The sequence below is a fragment of the Ambystoma mexicanum genome, chromosome 4q, assembly GCF_040938575.1.
Source record: "Ambystoma mexicanum isolate Mex_15411 chromosome 4q, UKY_AmexF1_1, whole genome shotgun sequence".
Classification (NCBI taxonomy): Eukaryota; Metazoa; Chordata; class Amphibia; order Caudata; family Ambystomatidae; genus Ambystoma; species Ambystoma mexicanum.
Window position 1 is genome coordinate 130306843 of NC_090928.1, and position 24000 is coordinate 130330842.

At 45.6% G+C, this 24000-nt stretch overlaps 1 protein-coding gene and 1 pseudogene across 2 annotated transcripts in view; both read right to left on the reverse strand.

Annotated features, from left to right (window-relative positions):
- The window catches only part of PEX7 (peroxisomal biogenesis factor 7), a 1557721-nt gene that overhangs the window by 767590 nt on the left and 766131 nt on the right, over window positions 1–24000 (reverse strand). The gene's annotated exons all lie outside the window — the stretch shown is intronic.
- LOC138468446 (protein O-mannosyl-transferase TMTC4 pseudogene) overlaps window positions 1–24000 on the reverse strand; it is a 77395-nt pseudogene that overhangs the window by 14929 nt on the left and 38466 nt on the right.

Genomic DNA, 24000 nt, shown 5'->3' on the forward strand with positions numbered 1-24000 from the left:
TCCTGACTGTTGCCGTGCAAGGTAAATCATTTGGATATTTGAGGTGTTCGAAATGCATTCGCCAGGCCCAGGAAAACCTCTAGTAGTTTCCGACCAGGGAAGAATCGTTTTTCCTTTGGGAAGAAGAGGGAGGAAGCATTTTCCTCCTTAAATGCTGCAGCGGCAGGGAAGAAGGAAAGACATTCACTCTTTATTAGCACTGCTGCAGGGAGGGGGGCAGGTTAGGAATGAGTTTGGCTTTACTCTTCAATGATCCACACCTGCTATCTAAAGGGTCTCAATGAATGTGCTTGTGGTTCCCCATAGCGTATCTTCCTATAAATCCCTTGTAAGTCTTCTGGAATCTGTTCCTGGTTTTAGAGTGTGAAATATGGTGCATCCTGGGAAATGCAGTTCCAAATAGCCTGTTTCTTTGGGGCTGAGTAATTACTAACTAGTAGTTCTCTCAGGGGTTTTGGAAATGTTTCAGGGAGGCTATGCATAACATCTTGATTTAGAGAGACTCTCTGGTACGGACTACAGGGAGAATTCTGTGGGCTTTGTCTGCATTGGTCTCCTCCCGTCCATGCATTTTTCTCCTGGTGCTTGATAACACTTACTTAGCTGGTCGCATTGGAGTGTGTCTTGGGGTGCAGTCAGTCTTACTCTCAGACAGACCGTGGATAGGATATGAGGTTAGCACTGTGACTGTCATACACACACAAACACACACACGGTTCAGAAGGAGGACGCGGACACTGTGTTGACATTTGTACTCCTTATTTATTAAATTTAAAAAAGCCCTAACGTTTCATATTGCTATGTAGGTGTCCCTGCCTATATAAATAACTAAGGGGCTCATCGGTAGCCAGGAAGATGTAAACAAAAAAGTCTGCTGTCCTAATAACTAATTCTAACTGACTGACCCTACCAGTATTCTAACACAATAAGGTCAGGAGAATGTCACTCTTCTCCAGAGTGTCTTTTCTAGTAATCTTTTTCCTTTGTTCAACATTCTTGTTAGTAGGGTAATTTTAAATAGTCTTGTCAACTTCTGTACAGGTTCTTTTTTTTTTTAAACTAAATTATTACACATTTAATTGAGTGTTATCCGCAAACAAAGCACCAGCGACTGTGGCAGTGAGATGTGAATTGTACATTTTTGGGTTCATGGCTTTAGGAAATAATTCTAACTGAAAACGTTCTTTGTTCTCCAGTTATTGATGGCGCATTACGACAATTCAAAATCTTCATTTCATATTAATTACCACACCAAGCATCTTTCTGGCAATTTAGAAATGTTAAGAGTAGAGTCACAGCCTTTTCAAGTTCCTGAGGGACAAGTGTTGCTGGAGCATGGCCAGAAAGATCAGACTGTGCCTTTTTTTGCAGTTGTTCAAATTTTCTTCTGAGGAGGCTGTAGTTTTCTTTATTCCCGGGTGTGGCGGGGTCGAGCTTCAGAGAGATTTCATAGTGTTTCTTGGCCGAGTCCAGATTTCCCCAGCGATGGTAGAGCACAGCTACGTTCCCATGATAGCTGGATGTATTAGGATTGGTTTTGATAGCTTTCAGGAACAAAGCTTGTGATTCCTTGTATTTCTGCGATTTCCCCAATACGTTGACCAACAAAAACATGAGGGAATGGTCATTAGGCAATTATTCCAGGGCCTCTCTACCAACTGCTTTTGCTTGTATCAAATTACCTGTGTTGTCAAGCAGGATAATCATATTGTTCCAGGCCAAGCTATGCTCCGGTTTCAGAACGGTAGCGTTTCTCCATGCATTCAAGGCGTCAATGGGGCAGTTCAAGTCAGCATACAGACGTCCTAAGTTATAGTAACAGTCTGGATATTTTTTTCTATGTTTGACTGCTGTCCAGTAGCTTTTTTCAGCTTCATCAAACCTCTTTAGGCTATTCTGTACAATTCTAAGGTTCATCCACGCTGCTGCAAAATCAGGCTGTATCTGTACAGCCAAGGAAAGCACTTCCACCGCTTCCTGGAGTTCATTCCTTTCCTTTAAGATGTTACCAAGGTTGTTCATGGCGTGTACCTATTTGGAGTTCAACCTGACTGCTTCTCTGTAATATTTGATTGCAGCCGTTTGGTTCCCTTTATCTGCCAAATTTTTGCCAAAATTATAGTGCACTTTTGCATTGAGGGGGCAAGTTCTTTGGGTTTTCCCTCCTCTTTAGGGATTATTTTCAACTCTGTTGTATCTTTTGTTCCACACTGATATGCCTTTTGTAATATATACTTTCTTAATCGGGATATGTTTTCTTAGCGGTTAATATTCCCCTCTCCTGGCGTGGCTTGTTTTGTATTTCTTTTCTCGTATGAGCTTCACCAGCCTCTATTTTATAGAATTCCCTTTCTCTTGTTAGGCTATTCTCCATCTGTGATTTGGCCCCTTCTTCAAGTCTCCCCTTATAGGGTACTTTCCCCTCGGCCCAGGGTATTTGTGCCCCAATTTTCATGCCTGTTGGTTCCCCTGCCCTCACCAGAGCCAAGACTCCTGCCACTTCGCAAATAAAACATCTTTCCTCTGCCTATAGAACTGCTGCCAGGCCGTTCTTTACTTGCTAGAAGCTATCCGGGAGGTTGTCATGGAGACACTGTGGGTCTCCAGGGCGCTGCGCAGTAACCCTGCGCTCCAAGGCTCATCACAGTCACGTGGCAGGGAATGCTGTGTATTACGTTAGAGCCGTGTCCTAAAACGCTATTTAAATTGTTCGTGCTCGGCACTCAGGTGCTTCTGATTGTTGTTTCAGCCCGAAGCTCTGTCCTTGTTTTGCTACACCACCTTCCTCTGTTCTTTGTGATATTCTGTTGCCGACATGGACCCGAGGGGTCTAAGAATAGATCTTGAACCTACTCTATGTAAAGAAAATCCAGAGTTTATCAAAAGGTGGTGACTTATCTTGAACAAATGCTCCTTGGATTTGATTATTCTCACTATTGAAGAACAGTCTAAAACCCTTACTACTCTTGAAACAGGCAGAGACCACTAAGAAGGCATTATCAACATTCATTAATAAGGAAGAGTTGACCCAATTGCTCGAAGAAGTCAATAACAAATTGGAAGACTACAAGGCCAGCATTGAGACGAAGAAGATCCGTAAAATCAGAAGGGACATTTTGGATTATAAATTAGATATTGAGTATTCCTGGAACGAGTACTATCACCAGCAAAACAACTTGAGAAGTAAGAAACAGCCATACAACAAGAATAAACAAGTTCCAAACTCATCCCCTTCTACCTCCAAAGCTTCAAGCACAGAGTTAGAAAACCCACAAGAACAAGTGGGACAACCTCAACAATCTCAGGAACCAGGAAAGCTCTAAGAGGTACGAGTCAGATTCCCAGTACCTCTAAAGCGCCTGCTAACCTACCCACCACCTCTTATTCTTTTTTAGATCGACTAAGATCCGAAGAGGCAAAAAAAAGAAACCCTAAAAAAAAGCGAGTGTCCCACCCAAGAAGACCTAGTGGTCAATATTTCAAAATACAAACTTAGCAACTTCGAAGAACAGACCCTTCAGAAAGGACTCTCTTTCGTACCTCACTATACCCGCACCTTATTGAAAGAAAAAATCTACTTTTTCAAGTTGATGCACAAAATGAACCGAAGGGTATTTTTTGACTATATCAACAAATCTGAAAGTGGAAACCAATGTGAGTTCCTTGAAATGAAACCAAAAAGTACCTTTGTACCTCCTGTACAGAATTGTATACTTGAATCATTTCAGAAGTCAGTTTTGAATTATTTCAAGAAAGTTAATTTAAAAAAAAAGACAACGGACTCATCTAACTACAAGAGAGAATCAGGTTCTAGACAAACTTTGGCAGAATCCAGAAATCATCACCAAGCCGGTGGATAAAGGCAGAGCTTTAGTTATTTTGGATATGATGAAGTACAAGATTGAAGTAGAAAGACAACTAGCGGACAAAGACACTTATATAGAGGTACCCAATGATCCGACCGAACAGGTTAGGGCAATAATTAAGAAAACATTGGATGACGCTGAAGTGGAGGAGATCATTACTCATAAGACCAATGCGTTCCTGACTAATCTACATCCCATCATGTCAGTAATATACATTCTACCTAAAATACACAAATGTTTACAAGATTCACCTGGTCGTCCCATAATAGCAGCTACCAACAGTTTATTGGAACCATTTGCTCAATATAGCAACAAAATTCTACAACCATTATCCTAGAAGGCTACTACTTATAACAAGGACACCAATCACTTTTTGTCCAAACTGGAAACAATACATTTTAACCCAGAAGTAGAGATTTTGTTTACAATGGACATGACCAGCCTTTATACTAATATCACACACCAATCAGGCTTGGGAGCAGTGGAATGGGCTCTTTTGAATACACTAGACCAAATAAGAAGCGACAGATTGTTCATATTCAATTGCTTACCATCGTACTGAATAATCAATTCTTCAGTTTGAAGATAAATACTATATCCAAATTTCTGGTACATCAATGGGTGCCACAATGCACCTAGTTATGCCAGTATTTTTATGGCATACCTGGAAGAAACAAAGGTTCTTAACAATCCCACCTGGAAGGACCAACTAAAACTCCTTATCAGATACATAGATGATTTGTTTGAAGTTTGGGCAGGAACCGAAGCAGATCTACAACACTTCTTTGACTTCATGAATTAACTGACACCAAGGATCAAATTTACCTAAAAAACTAGCCGGACGTCCCTTGAATTTCTAGACATACTGGTTTACTCTAACCAAGACAAATTGTCAACCACCGTCTTCACCAAGAAGACTGACAGGAACAGCTTGTTCTTGGCATCCAGTTTTCACCCCGAAACTACTATCGAGAGTACACCCCTCAGTCAACTTCTAAAATACAGAAGAATAGTATCAGAGGAGGATGAATTTAATAAAAAAGCCAATGAATTTATAGAAAGATTTCTTTTAAGAGGATACAACTCAATTAAGTTACAGAGAGATATTGAGAAAGTCAAGAGTACAACCAGACTGGAAGCCTTACTACCTAGTGTGAAAATGGAAACAAATGACTTAGTATATGTAACAACTTAGTCGCAACAAAGCGGACATATCAAGAAGATTGTTAAGAGAAATTGGGAAACACTATTGCTAAATCCAAAGTTGGAAAACGTATGCCCAACACCGCCTCTCTTTGCTTACAACAAGAGTAAATCTGTCCGCGATCACTTGATTAAATTAGACTTTTGTCATAAGAAAAACCAACTTACAACGTTTGAAGGCACACTTCGCTGTAACAACTGCAATTGCTGTCATAACATCATTAAAGGAAATTACATTCATCACCCATACAAAGGTAACAAGATTTTATTGAGGCATACCTCCACTTGTGACATGAAGAATGTCATCTACGGCATTAAGTGCCCATGTGGTCTCTATTATGTAGGCCTTACTGGAAGGAAAGCAAAACAAAGATGGGGCGAACATAAGTCCAATGTTCGTCTGGAATCTATAAAATCCCCAGTTGCACAACACTGAATTTAAACATTCAGTTGCCCAATTACAATTTGTTATCTTAGAGCATGTTCAACTGCCAAGACAGGGAGGCAATCTTCCAAAACTAATGCAGCAAAGGGAAACCTTTTGGATCGAGAGATTAAACTCTATGCATCCCAGAGGGATGAACCTTGATTGGGACCTATACTGTTACTTGTGAATTAATGTGGTTGTTTGGCCTAACAATGTACAAATTGCTCATTAACATTGAAACGTTAGCGGAATCATTATATTACTGTTTTGATCATAATTACAAACCATGGAATGTTACCAAGGTTTAATGACCTTTTGGAGTTTAATATGCAGCCTCATGTAATATTTTTTGTTCCAAAATCAGTTATAATCTTTCGAATAATTGTTGTAAATCACTTAGGTTGCATACCATACGATGTAATTATGTGAATTAATGTGGCGATCTTTAAGTGATCTTGTACAAACTCACTTCACTCACCCTCTCATAAGTTTATAATGCGTCTCGAAAAACATACTAATCGATTGAAAATTAGTTGATCAATATGCGAGTAGATGTGATTGATCAGTTTCACTAGCCCCATATAAGAACACTCTAGTGAATACTAGAGCCATATGCTGCTTACGATGATTCAGACAGAGTAACAACTCTAATTAATGTAGTGGGAATAACACTGCAATTTTTTAATCCAAGATGGCAGCGTACGACAACTCCTATAGACTTTCTAGTCTTTAATAAAACGCATGACTAGAACCGTAGCCTAGCAACGATTAGCAAACAGGAAGAGTCAGAGGAGATTCGTCTTTTCCGGCGGACTAACTGCATCGTGAGCAAGAAGGTAACCACACGGATTTGTCTTGAAAACTGCTTCACTACAAACAGACACCGTTGTACAAGAGTTTAGATTGTGTAAGAGACACATGGGTGCCGATTCATGGAACAAATGTGCGACGAAAATCGCAGCGCAGGCAGGCGCAAGCTGGCGCAAGCGTGAAAAAGCATGCGATTCATGGAAGGCCCTGCGCGTGTTTACCACCGGATGTACGCCAAATCTGTGCGTGGTGCACACGGGCACACGTCATTGCAACATCCAGAACGCCATGCGCGAGGGGCACAACATTAGCGCACACACCAAAAAGGGGGCAGAACACGGGGCATAACGTGTGCAATGGGGAACAACGCATGATAATAAGGGCGTAACTGGGTATGTACTGCTGGGAAGTACACGGAACGCCCACACGCAGGCGAATCACACGTATTCATGGAATCGAATAGGGCAAACCCGCGCACGGCCAAAGACACGCACAGGCCTAAACACGTCTGCCACACGAAGGCAGGCGGCAGCGTCCCTGCGCATTACAAAAGTGTGCGCAAACAAAAAACACGTATATACAGCTATGATGAATGTCCCATTCAGTGACCCCCTAGGACAAATGACGTATCACGCAATGCACAGGCATCCCTGAAGAGCAAGAAAAAGAGATAAGCGACCCCTGTTGACTACGTGCGTGTAAAACAAAAACACACGCAGTACGCTGTGGCAGCCAGGAGCCCCAAAAATACATACGCGATCAACACGCAAGCTAGTATGCCCATGAAAAAAGGGCTAAGCGACAAACATGGACACCCCCAGTGTGAAAAATAGCGTGTGCGACTCACCGTCTGCCTTGCGTGTAGAAGAAGAACGTGAAGCCAACACCCACCCGCTGTGAAGTAATCGCGTGTGAACCCCAACGCCTGGAAAACACACGCGCCGCATTCAACGAAAAGCACGCACAGAGCGATGGAAACCCACGTGGGATACCCAACCCGTGTCTGGGAAATGCCTGTGCGCGTAACGCTTACGCACTAAGGGCCTTTCCTCGAATTACACGCGGACGTGCAGTTTTTTCACATGCCTAATCACTCCGTATCAAGCTGGCCACGCGACAACACACGGAAGACCACGCTCCTGCCCAGAAAGCCATTTTCCTGCCCCCCCGAGCCCCGTGCACGCTCCCACCTGCCATCTGCTGCTGCCTGCCTGGCTGCTGCCCACGTGCCCTGTTATTTGGTGCCTGCACGTCAGCCATCTGCAGGGGTCCAGTTGCTGTGTCCACCCCTGCTGGAACAGAAGACTCCCGACTGGTATAACATTGCTCCACAGCCCAGCCCCAGGACCCAGTTGCCCACCCACACCTGCCTCGGGGGTGGCATGTCGGGGCAAACACCATCCGAGACCACTGGCGACCCCCAGCCAGAGAGGCAGAGGGCTACCAGCTTCAGCAATAAGGAAGTTGGTATTCTCGTGGAGCAAGCTCTGGGACATTATGATACCCTCTTGACACCATCACGCGCCGACAAGGAAGGACGGGAGAGGATCTGGGAGGACGTAGTGGTTGCCATCAACGCGGATGGGGTAGCAACCCGCGAAATCAAACACGTCCAGAAGCGCTGGGAGGACTTCAGGTCCAGGACCCTCAGCAAGGCCCGGTGCCTCTTGAAGGCAGAGGATGCAGAGGGGTGCCGGGTCAGCCTGACCAACATCCAGATGAGGGTCCTGGAACGCATAAACCCAGCGCTCCACATCCATATCCTTCACAGGCAGACCCGTCTGGAGTTGAGCGGTAAGTGGCCATGCATTGCTGTGTGAAACAGGGCATGTTGCAGTGTGCTGGTAGTCGGCTACTTGCCTGTATGTGTGACATAGGCCATGTATGGATGTGTGTGTGCAGGGACATCATGATGTGAGACCAGTCATGTGTGAACCACATGGATGGTGCATGTGTTACAATGCAACATGGGGAGTAGCATGCGGAATGCACACATGAATGCATGCCTGTCTCTGTTCTTGAACATGGATGTGGTGTGAGAGATGGGTGCTGCTGTCATGGACATGTATGGTGTACATGTCTGTGTGTCTCAGTAGCGTGTGTGTGACTAAAAACCCCATGGATGCATGACACATGTCCGTGACAATGTGTTGATTCACTGATGCAGTCTAGTCATCCTTGTATCCACTGTGTCTGTGGTGTACGAGGCCAGATGAATGAGCCTACAGTGATGTGTGTGCATGGGACCAGTATGACCCATGATGCATGTGAGTTTGAAGACAACATTTATGTCAATAAGAGGCCCTCGTACATGGATGCTAATATTGATTGCATACGTCGTGCCTGTTTCTGCATGTGTTTTGCCTGCATTGACCCATGTGTTGTGGAAGGACAGGATGGAAGTGACGTTTGACAGTGCCACTCATGTGCTATTGCTTCCTGTCTAGGGGACTATTGTACAGTACCCTGATGCTTGTGTTCCATGTCTCCCTCTACACAGCGTCGAGTGAAGAAGAGGGCGGAGACGGCGCTGTGGAGCAAAGCAGCGGGGATGCCTCCACCGGCCGGCGACGCAAGACCCAGCCACCCTCCCAGGAATCACCATCATCTGGGAGCGAGGGGACTGGTGCCGCGACTGCCATTACGGCTGCAGCGGAGCTTGCGATGGCAGAAGACGGTGCAGAGCCATCCAGGTTGGTGGTCTACACAGAGGAGGAGGAGACCGCTACTGAGCCGCACATGGGGCCTGGTGGGGGTGGTACCACTGGTGCAAGTGGTGCAGTCTAGGGCCAGGGGCAGGAGGAAGCACAGGTCGCCGCGGAGGGGCCTGTGCATGTCACTGTACCTGACCCTGTGGCTGCACCACCATGCACCAGCAGGGATGCCCTGTCCCAGGCCCGTCCGCAGGTAGGGGGGAGGCCCACGTCACCTGACACTCCACTACCTGCGGACGAGGAGACCCATGACCGTAGGGCCTCCGTCCTGATTGGTGTTGCATTGCGCACGCGTGACATTCGTGATGATGTGCGTGCTTCCTGGGGGGACCACGCACGCCATCACGAAGAGCTGCGTGGCAACGCGGCACAGTTGGGAGGGGCCCTGGTCGGAGGGTTCCTACATGTGTCGGGCACTCTGGCGGCCCTCTCCTCCTCTGTGGAGACTATGCGCCAGTCATTCTCACTGCCGTCTTCCAGCCCAGATTCCACCAGGGCCCCCTGTGGACCTGGCCCAACCAACGCAGCCAGCTTGGTGGAGATCACATCCCTGCCACAGTCGGGAAACGGAGGTCCAGCAGGGGTGGACACCTCACCAACTGGAGACCAGCAGATGGAGGATGTGCCGGTATCATCGGGCAGGGCACATGGACAGCAGCAGGCTCAAGGTGGGAGCGATGATGGCTCGGGGCCATCAACATCGGAGGGGCAGGCATCGGCCGGAGGACAGGAGGACCCTGGAATGGGAGTGTCTTCCGTGTGGCAGCGGTTGGGCCAGCAGATCGATGCGGTGCGGTGGCGACCGGAAGAGCAACGGCTCACTATGGTCAGGGCGGAGTCCTCCATGCGCAGGGCGTTGAGGCGGGCTGAGTGCCTCGAGGCAACTCGCAGGGAGTTGGAACAGGCCATGACTGCATCCCTGCGAGACCTCGGGCCAGGGGAGAGGCCCGCCTCCGGGACATCGACATGGTGTTTGATGATGCCCTGGCCCGGGACATCACAGAGTGAGCCCTGGGACTTGCCCGCCGCCATTATATATAGTTAATTAGTGTTAGGTTTCCTTTCTGTTTTTATTTCTTTTGGGGCGCTTGGACTATGCCCAACCTTTTTGTATATAGTTGTTCATTAGGTAGGGTTTTTTTGTAGGTTTCCCTTCTATGGTTGGGCTCATGGACCCTGGATTTGTACTTTGTATATAGTTCAACACTGGATTTCAGTTATTATTATTTTTTTTTTCCATGGATCACTGGTTTTGGCTGATTTTTTCACTTTGGATTTGTTTTGACGGTAAGACACTTTGGACCCATGTGCTTTTGGATTGATTTGGATTCTGCTTTCACACATTTTTATTTTATATTTTGGACATGCAGCTTTTTCTTCATTATTTCCATTATTGTGTGTTTCATTTCATTCCCTTGCTTTTGTGTTTAATACATTTTTATTTCATACTTCAATGTGTGGTATCCTCTCTTTGGTTTCATGCATGTCTCGATGTGTGTTTTCTCAATCACATGCACCCATTGTGTGTGTGTGTGACGGAAATGTGTTGATGTGCATACTTGCCATTTGGGATGTATCATGTGATGGGGATTTCAATGTGGGGTGGATGTAATACTTGGTTGTGTGTTTGGACTGGGGTGGTGTGGGGTGTGATTTGGGTGGCCATAAGGCCCATGATTGTGGATCGTGATGACGTGTTGGGGGGGGACATGAGGCGGGGCCTGCTGACAGGTGCCTGTCACTGCTGGGTGGGTGAATGGGTGGGGGGACATGAGGCGATGCCTGCTGGCAGGTGCCTGTCGCTGCTGGGTGGGTGAGTGGGTGGGGGGACATGAGGCAGGGCCTGCTGGCAGGTGCCTATCACTGCTGGGTGGGTGAGTGGGTGGGGGGAAATGAGGCGAGGCCTGCTGGCAGGTGCCTGTCACTGCTGGGTGGGTGAGTGGATGGGGGGACATGAGGCGGGGCCTGCTGGCAGGTGCCTGTCACTGCTGGGTGGGTGAGTGGGTGGGGGGACATGAGGCAGGGCCTGCTGGCAGGTGGCTGCCACTGCTGGGTGGGGGTGCAGGGGGACATGTTTCCATGCTCACTTGTGCATGGTAACATGTGGGCTGCCTGCAGGACCTGGGGAGGGGGGATAGGGCACACCTGGGAGGACACACACTGCCAATTTGCATTGGGGCACCCCAGGAATACACTTACCCCTCCCGCGGCAGCGAAAATGCATGTTCAACTCCCCGCGCACCCCTCAGAATACACGTACCCCGCTCGGCCAAGGCCTATCGCGTGTAATACTCCCCACGCACCCCTATGAATACACGTACCCCACTCGGCCAAGGCCTATCACGTGTAAAACGTCCTGCGCACCCCACAATACACGTACCCCGCTCGCACTAGGCGGGGTTGGGGGCGTAACTGGTGATGCTGCAGGGTCGCTGCGCCACTCAGCGCCACGGCTGCTTATGGATGTTGAAAACCATGTATACACTGTGCGCTGAAATGGGTTTTGGCGCACCCGGCTGGCGCAGACTGCCGCACGCGCACACTGTGCGCCAGCCACGTGTGCCACTTGTGCGCCGAATTCTATGAATTACCCCCTTAGTCTTATTCTTCCCCATATATCAGTACGACAGTGAAGGACAAGGGCACACAGGAATCGCTAACCGGATACTGAGACAACACCACAAAGTACCGGGTGTACGTACACTAGGGAAACCATTATCCTGCTAATACTCCTTTGGGTGTGTTATTTGCTTACTTGACTTATGTAGAGATTTGTTACAAGTATGTCATTCCTAGATACACGATCCTAATTAAATCATACCATATACTTACCCCGCAGTGATAATAAAGACATAGTGATTATGGGAGTGAAAGCGGTGCAAGAAGCTGAGTGTGAATCCACACGTCTACTGTTGGAATATACGTGGAGACAATAGCTATATCAAGATACGCTTTTATCAACTGAATTACAGTTATTAAATAAGTAGAGATACCTCACGCTAGTGATTCCCACTTACATTCTATTGCAGTAACCATACGCACTACCAAAGAATCTGCACAGACGGAACAACACTGCTCTTATCCAACTACTCTGCATTTCTTCAAATAAGGAACTTTTCAGCTGATTTTCTCTGGGGTGAGTAAAAATAAAAATTACAACAGTAATTAATTCCGCTGCATCTCCTTTGTTCTGGTCTGAGAGCGGGACACAGTGCCTCGTCCCGCAACAGATCATTACTAAGGAATGTCTTATGAGTAATTGAAAGTCTACTAGATAGACAATTAACGTAATCCCTCTTAAATCTTTTTAGTTTTAGGGTAACAATATCCCCTAAATCAGAGCGTCATAAATACCTGCTCTTGATACGATTACCAGTCCAGGTTAGTTTAAGTGAGCCTATAACTCTGTCATTTAATTTTGTTCAAATACTTGACCAATCTTCAAACTTAACTTAGAGAACTAAAATTGATTTATTTCTATTAAAATTGCAGAAAAAATATCGAAGATATCAATACCTGAAGAAGAGCGTTTCGCCCAAAACCCGTAGTATGAGATAGGTGGAGAACCATCAAATTAATATAGATAGTAATCTCTTGTCTAGATATCAGGATATCACTCCATCAGAACACAGGACAATATATTTCTGTATAAATCAAAGAGATTGATTATTTGTTCTTTTGTTCAACACATTTTTATTATTTTGTTAAATTACCTATTGTCGAAAACCTGTATTATCAATGACTGATAATTAACAAAAATGTGATTATAATTTATTTTGCCAATTGACAAATTCTATGTATAAATGCAAAATCTTGTTCATTTGAGAATACCATTATTTTAAATTGAATTAATTTTGAGTTATTACTTTAACAGTAATTTCTTATGAAAGTTTTTTGACAACCTTTGCGTTGTGAAATGTTGTGCACCTGTTTGTATCCCGAATTACCTCGAGGTACCACTCCCTCTTTCATACTTATGATCTGGTAGCACAGACCTAACAGGGAGCACCTGTAAATTGATTGATATTTCCTCATATGTAATTATTCACCGACTCATTAAGAAACTTTCGTGCGCACCTCTACAAACAAACTAGTTATTTTGTTATACAGACTTCTCTGTTGTGTCCTCCAACAGTACCTGTTTACTTCCTGATCTCCTACAGACTACGGCTTGAACTCGGACTGCTTGCTCTTTGCAGAATTGTCACGTCTCTTGCCCGCATGTTGCCGACTTTGGTCGACGTTTGCTCCTCCGGCAGTCTCCTGGTCAGAGTTAAATGGAGTTTTCTTTTTAAAGAGACAGACTCTCTTTCTTGTTCATAACAGTACATGTTAGTTTTATCTTCAGCCCAGTCTCTGGATTGCATATTGTTCTTCAAATCTGATGGTCTAATGTATGCCACCAGGCAAAATGACTGAGTTCCTCAGAGGAACGGGAGTCCTTGCACCCTAAGGGGAAGTGTCTCCTGCAAAGCGGGCTCACCACCCTAGCCTCAAAAGGGGGAGGGTCCACCTTGGGGAGAAGGGACAAATTCCCTATATTCATCACAAAACACACACAACTTTCTTGGCTGTTGTAGATGCTTGCTTTTTTTCCATAGATGTCAGAGTAACATGCTTCACTTTTAAAATATACTGACACCAACACCCATGGGGTTTTTGGTTATCTAAACAAGAGCTGAGCACTAGACTAAGACACTTTCCATGATTATATGTCAAGACCGAAGCAAGCATTATGCTTTGACTTCTTTTAATTCCACTCTTCAGCAGTTTCAAAACGTAATCCTTTTTTTAACGAAAAAACTACAAATTCCTAAGGGCCTCCTCCATCAGGTAGTCTTGCTAGTAACTTCCTTCACTCCTGTTAATGCCATGTCACTTTCTGGTCAGGCCCTTTCCTTTTTTTGCTGCTCTTAAGTCACACAAGTACTCTTTCAGCCGTAGAGCTCATTGTGGAAAGTTTCACATGTTTAATACAATTTCAAAGTGGTATTATGCAAATTGACAATTTTGAATGCAGCCCATTTTGCTCACAATAGAAAACAAGTGTCACTATATTGCTATTAGGACATAAGCAAGCATTTTTACTTTCAGTTTAGATATTTGTAAGCAGTGCATCACTGACAGTACGTGGTTGGAGCCCATGAGCTAATCTGCTCACGACAGGGCACATTTCCACACTGTCTATGCAGCGAACAGTCGGCTTCATACTTAATAGAGTTTTGAAAGCTCTGAATTCGCAGCATGTGATCGCGCTAATTGTGTGCATGCGCATAAGCGACTCACAGTGACAGTGGAAGCACAGGGCACAGAGGCAGAGACGCACTGAGTACAGCAAGCTCGGAGATCCTGCTTGCCTCACAATCAAGCGTTAATTAAGACGCATATTGAGCACAATTGCAGACGGAGTACTGTTTTCACATAAGGTTGCACTTAGAACGCAGTTGACCGTTAGTAGTACAAGACAGTGGTTCAGTAGCTGGGCCTACATACTTCCCCTCATACCAGCTACATTATCCCTGCATATTGATGGACGTGTACACCAGCCTGCTGGTTCAGGGCTTGGCACATCTAGCACACATACCTTAGGTGACCTCAGCTACCATAGATCACTGGTAGAGCACAGACAGCATGGAGGAGGTTAATGCCCAGGAAAATGCAGACCAGGACTCTCTGTGGTACATGCGGGGGCTCAGGGGGTTAAACCCCTGCAAGAGCGGCTGGAAGCCCTAGATGTCCTCATGGAGGGTAACTAGAAGGGAATTGACGAGACATCACTTTGCGACATGTTCATGAAGCACTCAAAAAAAAAAGAGGGGTGGAAACAGGGGAGAGCTGTGACCCAGAAGAGCAGCGACTCTTCTACTCACCCGGGCTACAATTTGGGCAGCAGATACGCCCCAGGGGCTGCTGATGCTTTCGGAGAGCTTTGAGATGCTTTCCTCCAAAGCTCAGCCGTGCCAAGTCTCCTACCCCCTTCCACAGGGAAAGACAATATGGGAGACACAGACATAGCTAGAGACGATGATGCACTTCCCAAAGAGGACATAGTGCAGGACCCTCCAATTGTACCCGTGCAAAGGAAGAAAAGAATTAAGAAAACCCCTACAAAAGGAAACAAGACTGAGAATGAAGTCTGAATGTCCACGTTGTGAGGCGCCAGGAATGAAAATCGGACACAATGCATCATGATTTTGGTTAAAAACTTTTATTGAAAATCAAAGGATTTGGGAAATGGCCTCTGACCCTGCTCGAAGAGGGGAGGGGGGGTCCTGGGAGTCCCTCTGTTGGACATTAGTCCCGGTTATGAGAGCCTTACCCAGATTCTTTAGCTTCTTTAGCTCACTATCTTTCACAGGGGAGAAATATCCAAAACAAATTAGTCTTTGTCCTGCCCTGGTGTAGTCCACCACCAAAATGCTAGGCTATTCTTCTCTGAACAAGAGTACCAATAGCAACGCCAGACACGTGTTTGGGTCTGGTTGGGCATCATCAGTAGAGTGCGCTAGCTGTGCCGCTCTAAGAATAGTGAGCAAGGGGTCATGTGTGGATTCCCCTAGCAAATTAGGGTGAGACCGAAAGTTACGTAAATTATGTAAAAAGCAAAGGGAGTCCTGGGATTCCCTCTGCCAGACATGGGTCCCGGTTACGAGAGCCTTACCCAGATTCTTTAGCTCACTATCTTTCACAGAGGAGAAATATCTCAGTCATATCAGTCTTTGTCCTGCCTTGATGTAGTCCAGCACTAACATGCTAGGCAATTCTCCTCTGAACAATAGTGCCAACAGCAACCGCACATGTGTTTCGGTCTGGTTGGGGCTCATCAGTAGGGTGGAGCTGTGCCTCTCTAAGAATAATGAGCAAGGGGTTCATGTCTGGATTCCCCTAGTAACTAAAAACTATCCCATGTCCAAAGTTCTATTCTGACCCTCACATTATAAATGAAATTCTAAGGTGAAGATGGTAATGTCTTTAGCCTTGATCATTTAGAAAGGTGTTCAAAAAGGAAAAATAAATAGCTCCAACACAAAAGTTCTTCAAGGATAAAAATCCTTGCTCCAGAAGGTGGCTCTCTTCCCCTGGATTCTTCTTCACTTTCTGATGTTTTCACAACTTACAGTTCCTTGTGCCTTTCTTGATCAGTAACACTGACAAACTAAACTGACTAATTTGGTACTGTGGTCCCGTCAGGATACCTGGTATACTCTCCTGCCAGGGTTTTGCTCTTTCTCTCCTGGTTAATACAATAATTTTTCTAGTCCTGCTATTCCTTCTCAGGACCCTTTTATTTTTTGTACATGTCTTATATCTGCCTGATATAATCTCCTATCACGGCTTCTTGTATACACACAGGCTGCTGCCCTCTCCGAGACTTGCACATTTACTTTGTTGGATAATGTATCTTTTTGATATTATATCCCATCCGGTTTTCCCATAAACTTGCACTGACTACATTAACATACTTGTAGGGTTTTCACTAGCAGTTCATTTTCACTTTTTACAATAAACTCTCTAGCTTTTTCTCTCTTGGTTTCTTTCTTAACCCTTGCTGTCTCTCGGTGAACTCACCATTTCTTGTTGGCATTCCTGGTTTCTCCCACGGTCAGCCGGTTAAGGTCTTTCGGTTGCTCCTTCTCGCAACTGCTTCCTCTTGGCATTCCCATATCTGGCGGCTTCCACTGAACTCGTCTGCTTCGCTCCAGACTCTGCTGAGTTAATCCCTGCTTTCTGACACCTGCAAAGGCACAGGAGTCTATCGCCTGCACCATGTCCTCTTCACGTGGCAGCTTATTTCTTCTTGGCTCTCGAGCCAGCTGGCTCCCCCACACCGGTCTCAGCCTTTCAGTCTCTTGATCCACACAGAGTCAGAGCTCTCTCGCACTAGCAGCAGACTTCGATTCTCTGCTTCTGCTCTTTAAATTTTCCGGTCATAGGTGTGGATGTGTAACAACCAGAATGCTCCTTAGGCTTGTGGCCGTCTCCGCTCTGCATTGCTTGGTTCCTCTTCCTCATCTCAGTATTTTGATAATTCTGGGAAAGCAAGTCCATTCTTGATATTGTGCACAGGGAACTTGGATAAACATTCTTAATGGTTTTCAAGGGCATGTCAGTCCTGGATGATTGGTAGGAAGAACTGGAGAAGGTGGTTTCATAAGTTTCACAAGGCAGATCAAAGTTGTAAAGTGGGTCTATGGGTTTTGTGAAAAAGGTTTTTACTACCCTTAATAAGAAGATGAGGAGACATATAACAATAGGTCATGAGGGTATTAGGTATGGTAGGGTTATCCTCAAGGGAGACTGGGGGATACCATGTCTCATCCAATGAAGCCCTGGCCTCTCCCCGCAGGTTGTCTCACTCCACATGAACCTCCCTCAAGTAGCCGCCCTCAGGATCAGGTAGCAGCTGCCATCCACAGGCCAAATGGGAGTAGGTCACCACAAGGGAAACAGTGATGACTCCATCAGATTCATCCAACGCCCAGAGCTAGCTGGAAAAGTAGCAGACACTAATTGACAGAATTGGACCCTAAGATGTTAGCCTTTGTCACCAAGGCATCCAAGGGTGTACCTAAGGGCATAGCTTGGCAGAACTACCAAGAGGAAGTGATAGACATATCAAGTCCTATTGTCAAGATCATGGACCAGAACGTGCTAAAGTTACAGGGTAGCCAGTTGACGTGACGTGATGACCTTGGGGAGCTTGGTTCAAAGAGTGGCATGCCTCTTGGGGAATGCTTATTGCTCCATGTCTGCAGAGAGAAGGAGAAGCTTGCTGCTCAAGATTGGCAGCAAAAAGGAATGTTATTTGCAAAAGCCTCTATCAAGGAGATGAACAAATTCATTTGGACATATTCCGCACTAGAGAAATCCCAGTCCTCAAAGAAAATATTTCCCAACAGTTTTTTGCTTGGACTGGCCATTTTAGAGGTCGATCGGCCGGTCGCTACACATCGCAATGGAGATCTCATAACCACAGAGCTCAGTACTAGGCAAACCATCAACAAGATGCCTTTTTCCCAGCAAGAGGTAGATCTTTGCAGAGGGAGAAGCTATGGTCGATATCAGGGAGCTGGGAGAAACCGGAGGGTGTCCTCACATCTACTCCGTTTGGGTCCTCTTCTGAGGTGGCCAGGGAAAGGCCATTGCTTTTGGATCCTGACCCTGGTGGTGGAGAAGCAATGGAGGATCACCTCGGTGGAGGGTCCTAGGGGATTGTGAATGTGATGCCCTCAGACGAGACTTGGTATTCTGCCTTTCCCTTTCAGGAAGAACCCTCTCTCTCAGAGGCAGTTATGGAGCATTGCTATCCCTGTCCCACAGACCAAGAACGCAACAGGAAATATTACCCTTCTAGTAGCACTAGAAAGAGGGTAAAGAAGAGAGGGGTATCTCCCTTTCCCTATTGAAGACCAACCAAACCCTCCCCCAGCCTTTATAGGCTATTGTACAACATTGTCCCTCACTTCCCAACACTTTACCCATGACAGTACTGGAAGAGGCGACTAGGAGGAGTGAACACTAGTAACTCCTTTCACCACTCAAGTACTGAGACGAGGAAGATGCCTGAAAAGTACTGTGAAGGTCAGGCATGTCCCTTTAACTATGGTCAGGCAAGTCCAATTAGGAGCTTACACCTGCAACCTGTCAAGTGCTTGCAGGTGTATAAAGAGAGGTCAAAGGAGCAATAGGGAGTCCTGTGTGGAAGAGACCAGCAGGGTACCCTTTCTGTGAGGAGGCAGCCTTGGTGGGACCCGAGAGCAAGCCAGGACGCCGGAAGAAGTCCCAGAGGAACTGTGGAGCCCATAGCGAGGTGGGCGTTAGCCTGCCACAGGTGTGGGAGCCTCTTGGTCGGGAAAAAAGCAAGAAAACAGAAAGGACACTGTTGCGTCTGGGGCAGAGGAGCAGAGCTGCCGGCGTGTGCTGTGAAGCACCTGGAGTGTGAGCAGGGCTCGCAGAGACCAGCCCGCCAGCCTGCGAAGCAAGAAAGAATAAAGGACACCCTCCGTGTCCGTCCGGGACAGAGGAGCAGAGGTGCCGGTGTGTGCTTGGAAGCATCCGGAGTGCAAGCGGGCCCACAGAGACTTGAAGGAGCAGAGCTGCCGAAGAGAAATGCTGAGGACCGGTGAGTGCGGGAACATGGCACTCAAAGCCGGGGCGCTCCTAGGGGTTCCGCTTGAGTAACAAAATGCTGTATGATGCAATGTTGAATATTCAACTGAATGAGAACTTTTAGCACAGCTAAATCATGCACATTGAATATGGAGTTCAATGAAAGTTTATGGGCAAAACTGTGAGCGGATGAAAGTCACAAGGGAAAGTGCCCATTTGAAAATAACCTACAGAAAAGAAAGTAAGTGTGAAAGAGTGTGACAGAAAGGTGGGAAATCAATATGACCACCACAAAGTGAACTATATGAATGGAGGCAGTGTGGCAAGGCCAAAGGGTGGCATACAATGTGCAAAACCTTATGACAAAACCAAGAGGCTGGCCAAGAGAAGTCCGTAGAGGGTGAAGCTGCACATAAAGCCAAGAGGCTGACAAAGAGAAGTGAATGTGAATATGGGACACATCGCAAATGCAGAAGAACCTGTGTGGGCTGAAGAGCCTAGGGTTCCTGGTTGTATGACCTGTTATGGGTAGACCATGTGGTCAGACAACTGCGCCTAGACCAGGGAGCCCTAAATTGTGAAAATGAAAGACATTGTTTAAACACACCATAAGGAACACTGTAAGTGAACTATTGATGCAATCCCCAAGGAGAGTCAAGTTGACCTGGAGTTGTGTTGAACTTTGAAGACCAGAAACAAGTAAAAGTTGCTATGTTGAAGTCTTGGAGAAGGGAACCCCAAGACTTGTTGAACTGAAGATGCTGTCATGAGGGCAGAGCCTCAAGGCCCTTTTCTTTTGAACCATGTTGCCTTGAACGTGCGGAAGGGAACCCCGGGGATTGTGTGGAAATGTATTGCTTTGAACTTGAGAAAAGTAACCTTGAGACTTTTGTGGAACGTTCTTGAACTCGGAAAGGGGAGATGAAAAGGAGTCGGAAGAGCTGGAAGAAACTCAAAACTAGTGTTAATAACCATTTCTTTTATTATTGATATCCCTACACATTGTCCAGCTTTAGTTGTGAGGTCAACAATAGGTTTTGGACACTGACAGACTTTTAAGTTGAACTCCTTGACTCAGACTTTCCTTAGTTTCATTCAGGTAGGGGAATCCCACCTTAGCATAGGGCAAGTTAGGCCATCTACCATCCTGGCATTTGAGTTAATAAATCATTTCTGTCTGAACTTTGAATCTGTTGACTGTGTCTTGCTTCATAATGCCTTTGCAGAGCACAATCAGGTAAAATCGCTGCTTAGTCATTAACTGCCAGTGGGGGAGAGAATAAAGTTGTGTATGTGCAAGTGGCAACAGTTGTCAAGCCATGCATGAGTCTTCCAGACAGTCTCAGGGTTCCAGTTAGAATTCTTAAGAGTTCCTGAGGTAGGGAAGAGTCCCTCCTCTACTGACACTTCTGCAGGAGGAGATGCTGAGAATGAAACTAGAACTCAATCAGCTAAGAAGGAAAGGAGCGATAGAGCTCAGCGTAGACCAAATTCCACACATTGTCAATAACATCTTCTTAGTGCACAGAATAGAAAAAGTCAACCAGTCATAAACCTAATAGAGCTGAATGGGTGGGTAGTGTACAGACACTACAAAATGGAGGGTATCCATCTGCTCAGAGATATTCTCAGACGAGAAGTTTGGCTAGCACGGATAGACCTGAACAACGTGTATCTCACAATGCCCTTAACAACAGTGGACAGGATATTCCTACATTTCAGATAGCAAAGTCAATTTTGGCAATTCAAGACCCTGCCATTCGGGCTCTCATCAGCGCCATGGACCTTTACCAAGCTGATGAGGCCAGTTACATTAGTAATCAGAAAGAGAGGAATAAGGGCAATAATCTACCTAGACAACATCCTGATATTAGCCGCCCACAGAGGTGCTACTAGAGAAAGTAGCATGGGTGACAGACCTATAGTTGGAATTGACGCCCAGGAGAAGGATGGAATTTCTGTGTTTCTTTATCGAGAAAATGAAAGCAAACCCGGGGCTTCTGATCCAGAAAATGAAGGCTGTCAAAAAAGAGAAGAAAACAGTAATTTCCTTACGGACCCTATCTCGATTACTGGGCCTGCTTGCATCTTCCATCCAAGCGATTTTTCCGGTTCCCCTGCACTACTGAGCTCTGCAGAGACTGAAAGCCAAACATCTGAGAGACGTCTCAGGTATCATCAGATAGCCCTCCTCGATCAAGAAGGGAGGACTGAACTGGGGTGGTGGCTCCAGAACATGGAGGCAAGGAACGGCCAAGCCATCTTCGGAGATGATCCAGAGCTGGTTATCGAATCAGACACCAGCAGATCAGGTTGGGGAGCCAGATGCATAGATTTGGAGACAGGAGGAAAATGGACCAAGGAAGAATTGGACCTACATAAAAATTGTCTAGAACATTTAGCTGGGTCATTCACCATTAAAACATCCATGAGTCAGAGTAGACTGCTGTATGCTTCTAAAAATGGACAACATTTTGGCAGTAAGGTACAACAATCACCTTGGAGGGACATTCCAGAATGCTAGTGGAATTGGTGAAAGACTTCTGGCAGTATTGCCAGCACAGGAGGATTTCAGTCACAGCAGAGATCTACCGGGAAAACAGAGGTATCTGACAGATTCCAGCAACTGGAGGATTGACAAGTGAATATTCCAACGAGTAGAGATATTTTGGTGTCCCCTGGACCTGTTTGCCTCCAGATGGAATACGCAGCTTCCCAAGTTCCCAAGGTTTTCAGCTGTAGGTCAGATCTGGATGCTTCAGGAGCGGACGTGTTTTTACACAGCTGGAAAGGAGCAGAGCAATATGCCTATCCCCCTTTTGTGATGCTGAACAGGGTGCTAGGGTAGATTTACATGGAGAAAGGGGAGGCCGTAATCATTGCTCCGCCATGGAAATTGCGAGCGTGGCTTCTGCTTCTGATGGAACTTGCCTTTGATTTACAGCAGACTATACCTCAGAACCCAAAGGTCCTGACAAACGCGACTGGGAGGTATCATCCTCTGAGGCTAGCGGGGTCGCTCCCTCGAATAGCATGCAGAGTGTCGGGTGCAAGTGGAGCCTCCCAAGGATTTTGAGCTCATCAAGGAATCATGGGCCCCCTCTATGCTCAAGAGCTTTAAAGCTGTGTGGAGCAGATGGGAGAGGTCTGTGACCGACAAAATCAACATTCCATTTCTGCCTCTGTAGTTCAAGTGCTCAAATTCTTGGCATCCCTAGCCAAGGGAGGGTGAAGCCATTAGAACATTAGGAGTTTACAAATTTGCTACCTCAGCGAGGTACGTCTCAGTAGACATCTGACCTCTAGGGGGACATCCAGCAGTAGTCAGACTACTTAAAGGGACTACTTTCTTGTTGGGCCCCTAACAGATATTTATCAATGCAACATTGTCGGGTAAATTGTCAATGCTGCTGTGTCTGGGCGTTAACGCGCTAGAGGTAGACAGAATCATGTTCTATCGAGAAGGCGTAACGTTTAACATTGCAAAAAGGACAAAATCTTGTTAAGGATTTCAATCAGGCGACATGCACACCTTGGTCTCGGCCTAGTATTTAGCGCCTAACTCAGGTGCTTTTCTCCTTATTCATGTGGATTCAATTTTGGGATGATACACCACTCACATCACACCCCCTTTTCCAATACCCCGGGTCAAAATGTGCCATGAACCAGGCCGGTTGGTCAAATGCAATATTTATCTATTTAAAATGCAAAAGAGATCACATACTTTTTAATATGGGGCAGCGATCACCAATGGGGTGATAGTTACAATGAGAATGTGAGCAATGCACTGGGTTTGACTTTTTAGTGGAGCATATACACAGCACAACAGAATAGGAGTACTTTTTGATTTAGGACAGATAGCACACAAGTTAGAATTTCCCCCTGCAATGTTCCCTGCACCCACCAATAATTAATTCTGAGTGGATACAAACAAGCAGCAGGTACTCAGGAATAAGAAACTGAAACGGGAATTTAAATCGAACCTTCCCTGCCCAAATAAGAGAGAAAACGTTTTTTAAACCCTTTGCGATGTGGTGCAATAACACTCGGAAATGGATAAATCAATAATGGATGTGTGTTAAAAACCTTGAAGCAAATACAATTCCTTACTAAGGCAACAGTGCAAAGATACTAACAATCACAAAGGATGGATTACCAAATGCATACAGTTCAGAAATGAGTGGAAAGTTTAAAACAGATTGCAGTCAAATAACATGTTTAAACTTTACATTTTTGCAATTCCCGCCTAAAATTACCCAAACGGTTGTTAATAAAAACGGGTGAAATACACCGATTTGGAGTGTGGTTTATGTTGGGGGATAGATATATATCACAGGTACAAAATGGAATTGAAAGTAAGTCTCTAGCTTGTAAATTGAAAGAGTTATGCAAGATAGAAAAAGGCACGCTTTGAGTAAAATTGAGGGCGAAATTGGAAAGGAAATCAGTTTGTGGGAAGAACAGTTTTACTTTGAATTAGATTTAATGACTAAGAAAAGGGGTACGCCACCCATGAATTCTCCAAGTTACGCTGCAGTTGTAACCCTTCACGCAGTGTACCCCTTTTCTTTAAGGAAAATTACTTTATTTAATCAAAATATCGCTAATGACATATGCTCTATGTAAGACAGAAATGAAAAGAAAAGTAGCGCTAATGCTTGGAGATTAATGACAAAATGCACAAAGAATTCTGACAGTTGGACAAGTTATGAGGATAAGGTTAGGATGACTTATAGAGTGGGATAAGGATAAGGCAAGACAAGTTATACTATGGATTTCTATGGGGGTGATGAAATACTCACAATCCACTTTTAAGTTTTAGGCTTTTTGGACGGTCAACCGGGTCTGGTCACTAGACGGCAGGGCACCT